Source organism: Somniosus microcephalus, chromosome 22 (genome assembly GCF_052327205.1).
Source record: "Somniosus microcephalus isolate GS21.2 chromosome 22, FLI_Smic_1.0, whole genome shotgun sequence".
Classification (NCBI taxonomy): Eukaryota; Metazoa; Chordata; class Chondrichthyes; order Squaliformes; family Somniosidae; genus Somniosus; species Somniosus microcephalus.
Window position 1 is genome coordinate 25,662,746 of NC_141008.1, and position 18,300 is coordinate 25,681,045.

At 54.1% G+C, this 18,300-nt stretch overlaps 1 protein-coding gene across 1 annotated transcript in view; it reads right to left on the minus strand.

Annotated features, from left to right (window-relative positions):
• The window catches only part of tmem132e (transmembrane protein 132E), a 1,606,823-nt gene that overhangs the window by 812,709 nt on the left and 775,814 nt on the right, over positions 1-18,300 (minus strand). The gene's annotated exons all lie outside the window — the stretch shown is intronic.

Below are 18,300 nucleotides of genomic sequence, written 5' to 3' on the forward strand. Positions count from 1 at the left end.
CGCACCTTAAGTATTGTGTGCAGTTTTGGTCGCTTTATCTGAGGAAGGACGTTCTTGTCATGGAAGGAGTGCAGTGAAGATTCACCAGGCTGATACCTGGGATGGCAGGAATGACGTATGAGGAGAGATTGTGTCAATTGGGCTTATACTCACTGGAGTTTAGAAGATTGAGAGGGGATCTCATCGAAACCTATAAAATTCTGTCAGGCCTGGACAGACTAGATGCAGGAAGGATGTTTCCGATGGCCGGGGAGTCCAGAACCTGGGGTCATAGTCTAAGTATAAGGGGTAGGCCATTTAGGACAGAGATGAGGAGGAATTTCTTCACCCAGAGAGTGGTGAACCTGTGGAATTCTCTGCCACAGAGGGCAGTGGAGGCCAGTTCATTAAATATATTCAAGAAGGAGTTGGATATATTTCTTAAGGCTAAAGGGATCAAGGGATATGGGGAGAAGGCAGGGACAGGGTACTGAATTTGGATGATCAGCCATGATCTCATTGAATGGCGGAGCAGGCTCGAGGGGCCGAATGGCCTACTCCTGCTCCTATCTTCTATGTTTCTATATGTTTCTATTAATCCTGTACCCAAGTCTCCCAAGCCTTAAATACTATCTACATCTCAGGCGGTTAATGACGCACCTGCCTCACACTCCTGGGTAGGATACAAAAACTGCCTGTGTAATACCTGATCCTTCTCTCTTCTCGCAACTTTAATCCCTCTCCTACCACCTCAATATTATTTTAACCTTTCTTATCTAGTTCTTGTCAATTTTATTGATATTACTATGGTCATTGCTCCCCTGAACTTTCCTCCTTTTATCCTCCCAAACCATAGATACCATGTTCAACATACATACCTTGCTCCCTGCACACTCTTTGTTGAAATCAAGACACACTGGACAAACTTCCACGTTAACTAATTCTTTCCCAGCGTACTTATAATGGTGGGACTCCTTCCCTCCCTTGTTCCTCTCTTCCTCCTACAACCTGCAGTCTTTAAATCCCAATCTTGGCATCACCTAATTCTTTACTGACCTATTCTTCTCTATTAGGGGGAGAAATTCATTATAGCCCAGGGATGGGTGGTAACTTTTGAAAAGTTTGAGAATTCGCTAATGTTTCAGACTGCACACAAAATTCAGTCTCATTGCACAAAGAAAGGATTGGAGCACTAAATCAAGTGCTAAAGGATTAGCTCAGTGACATTAAACTCGAAGCGTGACCAATATCAGGTAGAGTCTAATCACAAGTCATCATTGCCACAGGCTCTTTCCAGTTCTTAAAGGGGAGGTTCGTTGATGCTGCAGAACCTCATTCTCATCATTGCTGGCTGTGCAGTCATCTCAGCCAGCAGCAGCAGGTTAAGGATAAGGAGCCGGACGACTCAAGCAGCCGTAATGATGGCAGATCCACGCCCCAGGGAGAGAGCCCTCAGATTCTGCGACCGTGCATTGAAGGCGTTGGTGTTCACAGTGGAGAGATGAAGGGCGGTGCTCTACCTGGCAAGTGGCAGGAGGCCCTCGCCGCAAGACTTCCGCGCCATGTGGAGGGAGGTAGCCCAGCATGTCTCGGTCGGCACTGTGGTCCCCGGGACCCACACACAGCGCAGGAAGAAATTTAGCAACCTCACTCGGGTGGTCAGGGTGAGTCAATGCTTCAGCAAATGCTACATACCACCATCTGAACCTCAGTCTGCACACACTGCCCAAAGCACCACACCCACAGCACTCACCCACCAATAATCTCTACCTACCAACACTTACACCCACATCTCACGCCTAGCACACAATGATAGCTATTCAACTATGGCAGGCACACCACCCAAACACATTGCTCCACACTCACTCACACACTTTCCTTTCTTTTGCAGGCCAAGGTGGCTCACAACAGGAGTTGAGCAGGAGCGCATAGGCAGGGGACAAGCTGATACCCAATGACTCTCTGAGCTAGGGACTCGAGGGCTGCAGATTATTGGGCACCAGGTGGTGGGTGCCATGGCCACCGGCGATATTGATCCCCTTGGGGACAACAATGGTATGTTTATCCCTACTCCTTCTTCCCACATCCCACTTCCCCCTCACCCACAAGCCTTTTGCACTTTCCAGATAAACATACTGTATACATGTATTTCTCCCTTCCTGCCTCCTCCCCTCACCTTAACCCAAATCTTGTGCCTTTATGCTTTCAGATAATGAGCAAGCACCAGAGCAGCCTGTCCCTGAGGGCACCATACAGAGCCAGGCAGGAGAAGAGGAGGAGGAAGAACACACCGCATCACTGCATGTCCTACCCGCAGACACCAACTTAGACACTGGCACTACGTGTTCTTTAGAGGCTAGTATAGTAGCAGGATCTGCACAGGGTAAGGCACCGGGAATGAGTGGGCTGCAGCAAGGCCAGGGGGAAAGGGTAGCTCGGGAGTCAGCTCCCAGGAGGACAAGTTCACTTGCGCGTTCTGCTGCACAGGACTCAGATGAGGACTTTGATGGGGAGGCCTTTAGAAGAAGGGTGATGGGCATGCACGTGGAGATGATAGGTGCAATGGCAAGGGTGCCCGAGAGCCTCATGGCAATGGTAAGGAGCTTGGAGGAGTCCGCCTCCAACATTGCACAAGGCTCTGCACACACCATGGGGCCCATCATTTCCAGTCTGCAAAGGATGATAGACTCCCTGAGAGACCATGGCGACCCAGACCTGATGTCGCGTGTGATGGGCAATCTGGCAGCTTCCATTGCAGCACAGGCGGAAGTGACGCAACATCTTAGTGCTGTAATGCAGTCTATGCTTGGTGGCATCCAATCTCAGACTGCTCTCATGCAGTCTCAGCTTGATGTCACACAAGCTCTGACAGCTGCCATCGTGGCTGGGTCTACCGCCGTCGACCAGGGCTTTCATGGTGTTGCAGCAGGCCAAAACTCCGTGCTCCAGCAGATTGGTAGGGATGCTGAGGTGCTGCCCCGGGGAGTGGCAGTGGGTAGTGGAGCAGGAACCTGTTGTCCTCTCTCAGAATGACAGCATTCCTGCTCCCACCACTGCCACTCCGCCATTGCCCTTGCTGCTGCCTGTCATCCAGCCAGCCCAGACTGCTGCCGCCCATGCTGAGGTGGTGCAGTCTACAGCTGGGCCTTCCAGGTCTAGAGCTGGTCAAGGACATCCTGTAAGGCCATCTGAAGTCTCCCTCATGGACACTCAGCAGCCTTCCACCAGCCCTGCTGTAGCCACTGGGCCAACACTTCATAGGATCACTAGGGTAGGCAAAGGCACTGTAACGAGGGGCACTAAGGGATTGCACAGGGTGAATAGGTAATATTGTTGTTGTAAATATGTGTTGACTGATTTTTGATAAATTTATTAATTCAGTTTGAATTCTTTTGTGATGTCTCTCATTTCAGCTTTGCGCTGTGATATGGCCTGCGACAGGAATGGAATGATGGGGATGTGGTGAGCAACGGGGATCTGGGGTTTAATTCATTCAAACCGCAGTCTGATGAGGTGATCACGGACCGTCCTTCCGGAAGGCCGATTGAGTGGCTGCCTCCTCCCTCGCTCCTGTTCCTCTTCCTCCTCCCTCCCTCCTGTTCCTCCTCCTCCTCCCTCCCTCCTGTTCCTCCTCCTCCTCCCTCGCTCCTGTTCCTCCTCCTCCTCCCTCCCTCCTGTTCCTCCTCCTCCTCCCTCCCTCCTGTTCCTCCTCCTCCTCCCTCGCTCCTGTTCCTCCTCCTCCTCCCTCGCTCCTATTCCTCCTCCTCCTCCCTCGCTCCTGTTCCTCCTCCTCCTCCCTCGCTCCTGTTCCTCCTCCTCCTCCCTCGCTCCTGTTCCTCCTCCTCCCTCGCTCCTGTTCCTCCTCCTCCTCCCTCCCTCCTGTTCCTCCTCCTCCTCCCTCGCTCCTGTTCCTCCTCCTCCTCCCTCCCTGCTGTTCCTCCTCCTCCTCCCTTGCTCCTGTTCCTCCTCCTCCTCCCTCCCTCCTGTTATTCTTCCTCCTCCTCCTCCTCATCTTCCTGTTCCTCCTCCTCCTCACCCTCTTCCTCCTCCTGAGGTGGTCCCACGATCCCTGGTGGCAAGGCCTGGCCCTCATGATGGCCAAGTTGTGGAGCATGCAGCAGACCACCACAAAATGGGACACCCACTCTGGCGAGTACTGGAGGCCTCCTCCTGAGTGGTCAAGGCAGAGGAACTGTGGCTTGAGCACCCCGATGGTCTTCTCGATGATGCTCCTGGTGGCAGCATGGCTCTCATTATATGAATGCTGGGCAGGAATGTTGGGGTTGCAGAGGGGATTCATGAGCCAGGTGGAGAGCGGATAGCCCTTGTCTCCGACCAGCCAGCTGTGAGCTTGACATGGTGGCTGGAAGAGTGCTGGCACACCGGTCTGGCACAGGATGAAGGCATCGTGGTAGTATTCCAGGAGTCTCAGTCCCTGCACTTGTCCAATAGATTCGAGGTACTTGCAACCCTTGTGGACAAGTGCAGGGACTACGGGGAGGACGAGCAAACTGACCACGGCACCGTGGTACAGTAAGCCATTCAAGTGGGGGGAGTAAAAAGGAAAGTGGTTGTAATAGGCGACAGTATAATTAGGGGGATAGACATTGTTCTCTGCAGCTAGGAGCAGGAGTCCCGAAGGCTATGTTGCCCACCTGGTGCCAGGGTAAAGGGCCTGCACATTGAGGATTAGCTGTCTGTGGTCGCACATCAACTGCACTTTAAGTGAGTGGTAGCCTTTGCAGTTACCGAAGATCTCAGATTGTTATGCGGTGCCCGCAAAGCCATGTGGGTGCAGTCAATGGCGCCCTGCACCATGGGGAAGCCCGCTATCATAGCAAAGCCACATGCATGCTCGTCCTGCTTCTCTCTGGTGATGGGGAAAGTAATGTAGTCCCTTCTCCTATTGTAGAGAGCCTGTGTGCTCTCCCAGATGCAGCAATGGATGGTGAACTGCGAGATGTTCGCTATATCTCCTGTTGCAGACTGGAAGGATCCACTGATGAAGAAATTGAGGGCGACGGTGATGGTGACTTTGACTGCCACTGAGAGAGCCTTGGTCTCACTGATCGGAGGCTGGAGGTAGGAGGCCTTGGTGAAGCAGAGCCTTTTAATGCACTGCTCCTCGCTTAATTGGAGGTAGAAGTGCTCTCGGAATACTCTCGGAGGATAAGGCCTCCTGTTGAGAGTCCTGATTGTAATGTCCGAGTATAAATAATACACGGACTGCAGGAGAACAATAAAACAGGTATTTACTTGAACAGAGGGTACTCTTTTATTTGGACCCAAAAAAAAAAAACCAATTCAACTGTAAATAAACAAAAGTTCAACTAAAGCTTAACAAATCAAATTAAAATTTGGTTTTCTGTGTTGATGATGCACTCCAGTCCCCGCGGCGCCCATCGGTCGCGGAAATACTCAAGCGCACCGGCGGACACCGCGTGCTCCATCTCCAGGGCCACCCGGGCGCGAACATGGCCGCGGAAGAGATGCAGGCAATCCGGCTGGACGACCCCCTCGACCGCCCGCTGCCTGGACCAATTGATGGCTCTTTTAGCCAGGCCCAGGAGCAGGCCCACAAGGAGGTCCTCCAACCTGTCCGCTCCCCTCCGCACCGGGTGACCGTAGATCAAGAGCGTGGGACTGAAGTGCAACCAAAAATCGAGGAGCAGCCCCTTCAAGTAGTGAAAGAGGGGCTGCAACCTCTCACAATCCATATAAACGTGAAACACGGACTCCTCCAGGCCGCAAAAAATGCAGGCGGCCTGGGAGTCCGTGAACCTACTTAAAACCTTATTGCACGGGACCGCTCCGTGCAACACCCTCCAGGCCAAGTCCCCGATGGAACAAGGGAGGACTCCCGCATAGAGAGCCCTCCATTGGGGACCTCCGCTACCGCCGGTCGGCAAAACGCCACGCCAAGGCGTGTCCGGACGGTAGACGAAGATGGCAAAGTGGAGAGTGTGCAGGAGCAGCCCATACAGGAAACCCCTCTGCGCGGAATGAAAAGGCACAGAGGGTATTTCCTCAAGACGGCTCAAGTTGTGAGGCGCCGGTTCCCGAGGGGAGTTTCGGGGCCGGGCGCCGATGAGGAATTCCGTCCGAACGGGGGTAAGCTCGGACGGGATCGCCCCACGTGCTTGAGCCGCCTCGATACACCTAGTGGAGTCGGGGCCCAATGCCGCTTTTACCGATTCGATGGTTTCGACCGCGAGCCGGACGTTGGCCCAGGACAGGCGCCGCGCCAGCTCCTCCGGCGCCATCCAGCCTGCTCCTCCGCCATCGAGCAGGTCCCCGACTCTGGTCACCTTGCCAGCCACAGCCCTACCCTCCGCCAGCCGCCCGAACCCGTGTTCGTGGAGGTGCGGATTCCTGAGCAGCGGCTCCCGAAGGAGAGCCGCCGCTCCTGACGGGGGAGAGCTCCGCCTGGAAGCGACGTAGTTCCAAACCCATAGTAGTTCCTGGTAGAAGACAGGCAGCTCCCGCAGGCCGGCACGCCTGCTGCCCACTTTCGCAAACAGGAGCTGCGTGTCGTAATTGAGGCCATGCAGCTGGCGGAAGAAAAACGTCGCCAGCGCACACCATCTCGGAGGATTCTCGACGTACAGGTATCTCTGCAGCGTCTGAAGACGGAAAGTCGCAGCCTGGGTGCGAAGGCACACCAGTGCCTGACCGCCCTCCCTAAGCGGGAGACACAGAACCGCAGCAGAGACCCAGTGCTTCCTTTTGTCCCAGAAGAAGTCGATGAGCTTCTTCTGAATCTTGGCGACAAACGCAGGGGGAGGGATCAAAGTGACCAACCGGTACCACAACATGGCGGCCACCAGCTGGTTTATGACCAGCGCTCGACCCCTGTAGGACAACACTCGGAGCAGTCCTGTCCAGCGTCCTAGGCGAGCGGTGACTTTGGCCTCCAGCTCTTGCCAGTTCACCGGCCAAGCGTCCTCGGCAGGGCTAAGGTAGACTCCCAAATAGAGGAGGTGCGTGGTGCTCCAGGCGAAAGGCCTGAACTCCTCCAGCAGGGAGTCCACCCGCCACTGACCCACCAGGAGTCCGGAACATTTCTCCCAGTTGATCTTGGCGGAGGATGCGTCCGAGTAAATCTGCTGGCATTCCCGCATCCTCCGCAAGTCAGCGGGATCCGTGACCATGAGGAGCACGTCATCGGCGTAAGCCGAGAGGACCACCTCCACGCCCGGCCCTTGCAGAGCCAGTCCCGTCAACCTCTTCCGCAAGAGGCGCAGGAAAGGCTCCACGCAAATGGCATATAACTGACCGGACATGGGGCATCCCTGACGCACCCCCCTCCCGAAGCGAAGGGGCGCCGTCAAGGACCCGTTAACTTTAATCAGACACTCCGCGGCGGCGTACAGAAGTCGGATCCGGGCGACGAAATGCGTCCCGAACCCAAATGCGCGCAGAGTCCCGAAGAGATACTCGTGATCCACCCTGTCGAACGCCTTCTCCTGATCCAGGGAAAGGAAGGCGACCGACAGACCAGCCCTCTGGGAGTGGTGGACCAGGTCCCGGACCAGATGGATGTTATCGTGGATGGTCCGGCCCGGGACCGTGTAGGACTGGTCGGGGTGGATCATGTGGGCCAGCACGGTGCCAAGGCGAGCAGACATGGCCCTGGCAAAGATTTTATAGTCCGTGCTGAGGAGGGAGACCGGGCGCCAGTTCTTAAGGAGGCGGAGATCGCCCTTCTTAGGCAGCAGGACAATGCTGCGCCAAGAGAGGGGCATCTCCCCGGTCGCCAAACTTTCCCCCAGGACCCGCGCGTAGTCGCCCCCCAAGACGTCCCAGAATGCCCTGTGGAACTCCACGGTCAGCCCGTCCAGCCCCGGGGACTTTCCCCTAGAGAGCTGGCGGAGGGCGCCGGTCAGCTCCGCCAGACTTAGCGGAGCGTCCAATTTTTCGGCGCCCTCCGGGCCAACCTTCGTCAGGTCCTCCCACAAAACTCTGCGCGCATCCTCGCTGGACGGATCCGGAGAGAACAGAGCCCTGTAATAGGCGCGGGTCTCCGCACTGATTCCCTTCGGATCCGAGACCAGAGATCCGTCGTCGGCCAGCAGCCCCAAGAGCTGCTTACGGACCCCCCGTCTTTTTTCCAGCGAGTAGAAGAAGGGGGAGCCGCGGTCCAGGTCCCGCAGGAGCTGGATCCGCGACCTCACGTACGCGCCTCGGGACCCGACGAGCTGCAGGTCCTTCAGCGCGCCCTTCTTCTCTTCGTACACCTTCCGCAGGGCCGGGTCCTCGACGACCTGACCGAGACGGGACTCCAGGTCGAGCACCTCCTTCTCCAACCGCCCGACCCGGGCCTCCCGCCTCTTGGTCGACCCCTTCGCGTACTCCTGACAGAAGAGACGGATGTGAGCCTTGCCCACATCCCACCATAGCCTCAAGGAGGGGAAGCCCCCCTGCTTCCTTCTCCAGTCGGCCCAGAATCGACGAAACGAATCCCGGAACCGTGCGTCCTCCAGCAGCAGGTTGTTAAAATGCCAGTACACGGACCCCCCCCGCGCGTGCAGCGGAGCGAGCTCCGCCCACACCAGGTGGTGGTCCGTGCACGGCACCGGCCGCATGGAAGCTGCCGGAACGCAGGAGACGTACGCCCGGGAAATGTAGAGGCGGTCGATTCTGGACCTTCCTCCCCCAGACCTCACGCTAGTGAAGGCGCTGGAGTCGGGGTGGAGATTTCGCCAGACATCCACCAAGTCGAAGGACCCAACCAGGTCCCTCAACTTCTCCATCGCCGCTGGGCTTCGCGGGGGACCCGAACGGTCCCTCGCCTCGAGGGTGCAGTTAAAATCCCCCCCGAGGATGACGCACTCGCCCACGTCGATGGAGCCCAAGAGAGCGGACACTTCTTCGAAGAAGCGCACTTGCTGCGCACTGGTCTGAGGGGCGTACACGTTCACTAGATGGAGCGGCACGCCCCCCAGGCGAACAGTGACCTGGAGCAAGCGGCCCGGCACGTGCTCCTTGACCCCCAAGATCTCCGGCTGAAAATGCGGGGCCAGCAAGATAGCCACCCCGCTGGAATTGTTGGAGAGGTGACTCATGCTGACCCCTCCTTGCCACTCCAGGAGCCACGTGGCTTCGTCTCCCGGAACGGTGTGGGTTTCTTGCAGGAAGCACACCGCATACTTCCCGTCCCGAAGGACCGAGAAGTTATTGAATCTGCGGCGCGCCTCCCTGCTGCCGTTGATGTTGAGGCTGGCTATGGTTATCTTCATGTCAGAAGCATAGTGCAACCTCTACCTACACCTAACGGGGGGAGGAAGCGCAGCCGCTGGTCAGCCGCCACTTCCTCAGCAGCCCAGTGAGAAACGTTGTGAGCCGACGCAGCTCGAGCGGGTTCACACCCTCGTCCGCGCCCATGATCTTAACGGCGGCGCGGACGGAATCGATGAGCAGCGCCAGCTCCGACCACCTGTCGAGGGCCAGCCGGACCTTATTGCGCTGACCCAGGCACGTGGCCATAAAATCCCGGAGTTCCCTTATGGAAATGAGGGGAGACTCGGCAAGGGGCACGAGGTCATCCATCGCCACGTCGGCGCTGGAGTCCGAATCGTCCTCCGTGCCCATCACCGAGTCCCCATCCTCCTCCAGGGGGTCGTCACCAGCGGCCGACCCGTCCGCCGCGCAGTGCGAAGCGAACGACTCGGCCGCGCCAGCCAGCCCCGCCTCCGCCCGGATCCCACCCCCAGGATCGGCGGCAGAGGATTTCTCCCTGGGCTCCTCTAGGGGTGCCGGGCCAGAAGACGGCGGCGGTTCAGAGCTCCCCTTCGCCTCAGACGCCGGAACGACCGGAGAAACCGGGGAGAGAACAATTTCCAGCTCCTCCAGTACGTCCGGCACCAGAGACGCAGCCAGGGGGCCATCCTCCTCCCCGCCACCAACCTCCGACCCAGCGGACGGGGGGTTTTGAATTAAAAGCTCTACCAGGACGAGCATCCCCTGGGAGACGTCCGGGTCGCATTGGGCGAGCTCATTATCCTCGAGCTCGCCCGACCCAGCCCCCAGGCTGCCCGACCCGGCGAGGGGTAACGGCACCGATAAAAGGTCAATTTCAATTACTGCCGCGGGTTGTTCCGCAACCCCCCCCACGGGCAGGGTCTCATCCCCATCCCCGGGAGGCACGTGCTGGACAGACACAACTGCCTCAGCCTCCCGAGAGACAGGCGACCCCTGCCGATCGCTGGTGATGACGACAGCGCTGGGGGGGGGGGCGCAGTACCCGCGGCGGGCGACGACTCCCCCTGCTCGGAGGGACCTTCCTCCTCCCGGTCCTCCTCCTCATCCAGGGGGTCGCGCCTTCTTTTTAGCACAGAGGGAGCGAGGGAGACCTCCATGTCTGCAAAGGCCTCCTCCTCGACTCCCTCCGGCGGAGCAGGTTTGTCGGGTTCCTCGGGCCCGAGCCCGGCCGCAGGTATTGGCATTACCGCTGCGGCGGTTGCGGCCACAGGCTCGGGCACGAGGCCCCTCCCGCTCACATCTGCCCTGATCAACTCCGCGAGGAGCGCGGGTGTAAGGGGCTCAAGGGGCAAGGGCTCGCCATCCACGGGGGGACCCGCCCTAAGGTGCTTCTTTTTTCCCCGCGCCTTCTTTCCGGCCGGACACGTTCCCTCCCCCCCGCCGGAGGCCTTGGTGGCATCGGCCCCCGACGTCAACCGCGCATCAGATGTACTTGACGCGCAGGCAGATCCGGGGGGAAGGGCGGCGGCGGCGGCGCCAGCCTCGGCCGCACGAGATGATCCGGCGGCCTTGGAGGCAGGGCAGTTCCTCCTGATGTGCCCCACCTCCCTGCAGGCATGGCACCTCACACCGTCCGACGTCCAAAAGGCGTGCTAGGCGGTCCCCTCGTGGAGGACGACGAACGCCCCATCAGTGTGCTCCTCCCGCGCCAGCTGGATAAACAGCTAGCGCCGGAAGGAGAAGACGTGGCGAAGGCTGGCCTCCCGGAAGCCGAGCGGGATGGGTGTGATCCCCGACCTCACCTCCCCAAGTTGTCGCAAATGGGGAAGGAGGAGCTCACCAGGAACATAGGGCGGGACGTTGGAAATAATGATCCTCTGCGCGGTGGCCTCGAGAGGATCCACCGGCAGGAAGGTCCCGCCCACGGTGAACCCCTTGGCGACAGCCAGGGACACCGCCCGCTCCGACCCCAGGAAGAACACAGCCTTCCCATACATTTTCGAGGCCGCGACGATGGCTGAGGGGCTGACAACCCCAGCCATGGTCTCTCCTTATTGATTTAAATTGGGAGAGGGGCCCTCTCCCCTCTGCTCAATTGGCAATTAATAAAAATAGATGAAACTAAGGTGCCTTAGAAAGACAGGCAGAGAGAGACAAAGAGAGAGAGAGAGGTGGGGGGGTGGGAAGGAGGGAGGCTGCAAAGGGCAGTGTTGCCACTCAGGATGGTGGGTGGGTGTTGGCAGGGTTGCACTCTCCGATGGAAAAAGTCTTTGGTGGTGGTGGTCTTCTGGCAGGGGGAGAAGACGTCTTCACCTGGAAAAGCTGGAGAAGCCCAGGCTCAGTCCTGCAACAGGTCTTAACGATGTAATTAAATTAAATTAAGGACTTCACCTTGGGCAGCTCCAAGCTCTCCCAGGGCAGGCAATAGAAGGGATGCTAATTAGTGGTGTGTGTGGCCTAGCTTTTAACAAGAGCCACACACACACACACTACACCCCTTGATGATCCGGCCTTGCTTCTTCTTTTCTCCCCCCACCTAAAATACAAAGTCTTGGGAGAGTGCCCCAAATAACACCCACCTGTAGATGTTCCGGATGAAGTTTTCTTCCCTCCTTTCAAGCAGTTGGTTTCTCTCCCCTCTCTCCCTCTCCTGAAGTGGAGGCCAATTTGGGGAGGCAGTGATAGAAAAGGCCTCTCCCCTGGTTGATGTTGATGTAGGCCTCCTTTCTCCTTCTCCTCCTCTGTCCTCTCTCTCCAGGCACCTCAGTTGATGTAATGATGGTGGAGTTTGTGGTGGTGGTGGTCCAACGTTCTCCTCCTCTTCCTGGTCAGGGGACCACCACTTTAATCCACTCTCCAAAGTCTGGCTGCTCCCTCTGCTCGTGCTTGCAGCTGAACAGAGGGTAACTTAAGACTGAAATACAGAAGCCTGCTATGGCTTTATATACAGGGGTGGTCACTGCCGGTACTGCAGTATAGAATCAGTTCTTCTCTTAAAGGCACATACACAACAATTCCTCCCCTTTTAGATAAACAGTACATAACATTCATTTAACAACTAAATAATAACTAATTACAATTACAATTTTCTCTGTACTATATACATCAACTGAAATAATCATTTATAAGTTCAGTCTTTGAGGAGGTTTCCTGATCCTGACTGGATAGCGCCTTTCACGAGTATCCTGTTCTTGCGGCGGAGTTGATTCTGGCTCATTGTCATTGGTTGGTTTGTCATGTTCCAATACCACTGCTTCTGAGGTAGACGCAATCTGTATTTCGGGTTGATTACCAGGTGCACCTGCTCGTGATATGGGTTTGGCTTGTTCCTGTGACTCTAGAATCTGGTCAGCATGGCATCTCACGATGCTCTCTCCAACGTCCACTGTGTACATTAGTGGTCCCTGTGTAGTGTATGTAACCTGTACCACCTTAAGAGGATACCTTAAGGTGATGGACTACTTTTCGATGGCATTTGTACATTGTAGTACTGGTGGTGACCACACCGGTATATAAACCCTGTGGAGCAAAGTGTATCCCAGTTCAGCCCTGACCCTCAACCACTAAAGACCTGTTTAATTATTTCTGGAGTCTGTGTCCAGTTATTCAGCATAACTACATTTGAAAACACAGACTCAACAGTGGCGACGAGTCTGATCTTACCTAGCGGCAGTTGCATCAAAGGGAGCTCCACCTCTGAGACGGGCGTCGAACAAGGACATCCACCCTCAACATCCTGCTGGGCACTGCATAGCATGGGAGGCCATCGGGAACCCGGGTTGTTTTCTGGCCACGAAGTCTAACATCAGTGAACATCCCTTCGACGACAGCGGCGGGTAAGCCCGATCGAGCGGCACGGGGGGGGAAGTCGGCCGAGTTGTCAGTAAGAGAAGGGGAGGGAAACGACGAAAAGGGTGGAGAACACGACCGCAGCCGGTGTCAGGGGCTGGACTGCAATCGGGGCAGAGACGCGCAGCAGCCAGAAAGGCGTTTATGTCCACAAGGACCGCGGGAGCGGCGGGGAACAAGAGCAGCAGTGTCGGGGAAAATAAAGGACCGCTGGGAGGCGAGAACGGCAACAGCGCAGTAATCACCATTTTGAGTCGGCGGGGGAAGAAGACAAGCGCGGGAAAAGCCGCCAAGCGCGGGAAAAGCCGCCAAGCGCGGGAAGCCGCCATTTTGAAAAAATAAATAAATAAAATAAAATAAAATAATAATCATATCCGAAGGAAAGGAAACTCAACAAGGATGCCAAAAACGGGTAACATCACGGCTTTTGATAGCGATGTGGAAGATTGGGCCACTTATGTGGAGCGCATCGAAGTTTACTGTACAACGAATGAGGTACCGGAGGATAAGAAAGCACTAACCCTATTAAACTCGATGGGTGCAAAGACGTACGGGTTATTAAGGAACCTTGTAACACCAGATAAACCGGTAGGAAAGAGTTTCGCGGATGTTGTTACTATCCTGCAAGAGCATTTAAACCCCACGCTGCTGCTGATAGCGGAACGATTTAAATTCTACAAAAGAATTCAACTTAAAGAAGAAAGCAACGCTGAATTCTTAACCAAACTGCGCAAGTTATCAAAGTACTGTCAGTTCGGTACAGGACTAGCAGATGCACTGAGAGATAAGTTTGTGTGGGGGCTCCTAAGGGAAGGTACCCAGAAGCGACTGCTAGAGGAAAAGGATCTTACGCTGGTCAAAGCTTTCAGCATTGCAGCATCGCACGAGGCAGCAGCACGAGGCGCTGCAGAGATACAGCAAAGACCATTGGAATTCAGCACCAATGAAATGGCATTGGGCACAGTAAAGTGCTATCGTTGCGGAAGGACAACGCATGACCAGAACCAGTGCTGGTTCAAAGATAAAGAATGCAGGCAATGTGGCAAACTTGGTCACATAGCGAGAGTATGCCGGTCAGGAAAGAAGACCAGCAGCAAAAAGTCGCCGCAGGAGAAGTAAAAAAAAGTACACAAGGTGACAGAGAACAGTTCGGGTGAACAGAAGATGGATTCAGACTCCAGCAGTAAGGAACTGGGTTGTCTAAAAATACATAATGTGGGTAACGCAGCAGACCACCAAACTATCTGGGTCATGCTTTGGATAGCAGGATTCCAAGTGAAGATGGAATTGGACACTGGATCGGCATTGACGGTCATGAATAAGCAAGATTACAAAAGGTTACTCTCGCACATTCCCCTGAGGGATATGGAGATTGTATTGAAAACATACACGGGGCAAATAGTATACCCCATCGGAAAGAAAGAAGTAAATGTGGTCTACAATGGTAAAGAAAGTCAGGAAATGGACTTGTATGTGTTACCTGATGGAGGTCCGCCACTACTGGGACGGGAATGGATCCGGAGAATAAATGTGGACTGGCATTCCATACATGCACTGACTGTAGATTCCTGTAAAGAGGACGACGTCAAACCTAAACGACTGTCCAAAATATTGGACGATGCTAAGGAGGTGTTCCAACAGGGATTGGGAACACTGAAAGAAATTACGGCAAACATCAAGGTTGAAGAACATGCAAACCCAAAATTTTTCAAAGCCAGACCGGTACCTTATGTGATAAGACCTGCTGTGGAAGCAGAGCTGGAAGGGCTAGAACGTTCAGGAGTACTGTCATAGAAACATAGAAACATAGAAGATAGGAGCAGGAGTAGGCCATTCGGCCCTTCGAGCTTGCTCCGCCATTCAACGAGATCATGGCTGATCATCCAAACCCTAGCACCCGGTCCCTACACCGACAGCCATCCCACCCAAGCCCTATCCCCGTAACCCCGTAACCCCACGTATTTAATCCCCCCTAACACTAAGGGTCAATTTTTATCATGGCCAATCAACCTAACCCGCACATCTTTGGACTGTGGGAGGAAACCGGAGCACCCGGAGGAAACCCATGCAAACATGGGGAGAATGTGCAAACTCCACACAGACAGTCACCCGAGGCCGGATTTGAACCCGGGTCCCTGGCACTGTGAGGCAACAGTGCTAACCACTATGCCACCGTGCCAAAGGTGGACTGGAGCGAATGGGCCACACCCATTGTTCCTGTCATGAAGCGTTCATTGAGCAACAAGCCGGGGGAACCTGGGAAGGTTCGCATCTGTGGCAATTTCAAGATCACTGTTAATCCAGTTCTTCACACGGTGCAATATCCGCTTCCGCGGATTGAAGATATCTTCGCTTCGCTGTCTGGCGGGAAACACTTCACCAAGATAGACCTGGCGCAGGCGTACCTACAGATGGAAGTTGATGAAGCATCACGCCAGTATCTCACGATCAACACACATAAGGGCTTATATCGGTATAATAGACTGGTTTTTGGAGTGGCATCGGCTCCAGCGATTTGGCAAAGGGCCATGGAGCAGGTATTGCAGGGAATTCCAGGCACACAATGCTACCTGGACGACATCCTGATTACAGGAGATGCTGATAAGGATCACCTCGCGAATTTGGAGCAGGTGCTCACCAGATTGAAAGAATATGGGCTCAGAGTTAATCGCCAGAAATGTGAGTTCTTTCAAAAGCGAATCTCGTACTGCGGCCACGTCATTGACCAGGAGGGGCTCCATAAGTCACCTGACAAGATCGAAGCTGTTGTGAAAGCTCCTGCTCCGGAAAATGTATCCCAGTTGAGGTCGTTCCTTGGGTTGGTTAACTATTACCACAAGTTTCTTCCAAATTTATCCACTGTGTTATACCCGCTGAACACTCTTTTGCAAATGGGAATACCATGGAAGTGGAGCGATGATTGTAAGCGGGCTTTTCAAAAAAGCAAGGCAATGATCACCTCTAAGGAAGTGTTGGCTCACTTTAACCCAACGCTGCCTATTCGCTTAGCTTGTGAAGCTTCTCCATATGGTATCGGGGCAGTGCTCTCACATAAGTTTCCAACTGGCTTGGAAAGGCCAGTCGCGTTCGCATCCAGATCATTGACCTCCGCAGAGCGCAACTATGCTCAGATAGATAGGGAGGCTCTCAGCCTCGTGTGGGGAGTTAAGAAATTTAACCATTACCTGCAAGGCCAAAAGTTTACGCTGCTGACAGATCACCAGCCGTTGGTTTCCATTTTTAACCCTAAGAAGGGTGTTCCGGTAATGACAGCGCAGAGGCTTCAGAGATGGTCCCTTTTCCTAGGGGCACATCAATATGATATTGAATTCAAAGGTACAAAGCAACATGGTAATGCTGATGGGCTGTCGCGCCTGCCACTACCAACAGCGGAAGAGGCACTGGCAGTTGACCCTGTCGAGATATTTCACTCGACCATCATCGAATGCTTACCAGTCACCAATGCGGGTATTGAGAGAGAGACCCGAAACAACCCGACACTGTCTCGGGTCTACGACTTGACAGTGAAGGGATGGCCAGCACATGGCGACCCACTGTTACCAGCATTCTCAGCCAGACGAGAACAGCTGTCCGTATGTCAAGGAACATTGATGTATGGAACAAGGGTGATTATTCCTCCTAAATTAAGGGAGAGAGTTCTGAAGGAATTGCATGAAGGTCATCTGGGGGGAGTCAAGATGAAAAGCCTTGCTAGGGCTTATGTGTGGTGGCCAGGTATCGACAAACAAATAGAGGATCTGACTAAAAGCTGCTCAGGGTGCCAAAAAGTTCAAAACGCACCTCCAATTGCACCGCTGCATCCGTGGGAATGGCCTTCAACCCCATGGCAATATGTGCATATCGACTTTGCAGGTCCATTCATGGATTCCATGTTTTTGATAGCAGTAGACGCACATTCTAAATGGCCAGAAGTGATTAAGATGTCGACCACTACCTCTGAGAAGACAATCACAGTTCTAAGAACCATATTTGCAAGAAATGGGTTGCCGGAACAAATATGTTCAGACAACGGACCACAGTTCGTGTCAGAAGAATTCCAGAAATTCATGAAAAAGAATGGGGTGAAACACTATACATCTGCCCCATATCATCCGGCTACAAATGGGTTGGCCGAGAGATTTGTACAAACGTTCAAAAAGGCGATAAAGGCCATGAGCGAAGACCATATTCCACTACAACACAAGGTGGACAATTTCCTGATGGCATATCGAAATGCCACGCATGCAGTGACAAATCAAAGCCCTGCCATAATGTTCTATAACAGGGGGTTGCGGTCCCGGTTGGATTTGTTAAAACCCAATGTGCGTAGGGAAGTCGAAAACAAGCAATTCCAGCACGTAAATAACAAGGCCACTCGGAGTTTCGAAATAGGACAACAGTGTTGGCCAAGGACTATAGGAATGATAAATGGCAATCCGGAACAATTCGTGCCCGACAAGGACCCTTGATGTACACGGTAGACATTGGAGAGAACGTAATACGACGTCATGCTGACCAACTTGTGGAATCGAGAACAAGGGTCGACCCCATGTCTATGGCAGAGACACCAGTTGAAGAAGTTATTGAGCCTGTAGCATCTACCTCAGACTCGAACGTACATGATGATGTTCAATCCATAGGAGATCAAATGGATGAGTCACCCCAGCAACAAGAACCAGAGACCCCTGAAAGGCATTATCCGGCCCGGATCAGGAGGCCTCCTCAGAGACTGAATCTTTGAACAGTTTTGTGTGAAAGTTGTATATATGTTATCCATGTAATGTTTAAATTGGGGTGTACACTGTTAAGCTAAAAGGGGAGGAATTGTAGTGTATGTAACCTGTACCACCTTAAGAGGATACCTTAAGGTGATGGACTACTTTTTGATGGCTCCTGTACATTGTAGTACCGGTGGTGACCACACCGGTATATAAACCCTGTGGAGCAAAGTGTATCCCAGTTCAGCCCTGGCCCTCAACCACTAAAGACCTGTTTAATTATTTCTGTCGTCTGTGTCCAGTTATTCAGCATAACTACATTTGAAAACACAGACTCAACACCCTGCTGTGTGCATATCGTTCCTGGCTGCCATTTTTCTGTTTGGTAGTCACGGGCCAAGACTGGTTGCCCTATCTTGAAGCTCCTGGTTGGCTTCTCATTTATGTGCTGGAATAGCTTATCCTCAACATCTCGTCTTATGTTTGGTTTGAGCAAATCCAGGCGACATCTTAGCCTTCGGTTGAAGAACATTATGGCTGGACCTTGGTTGGT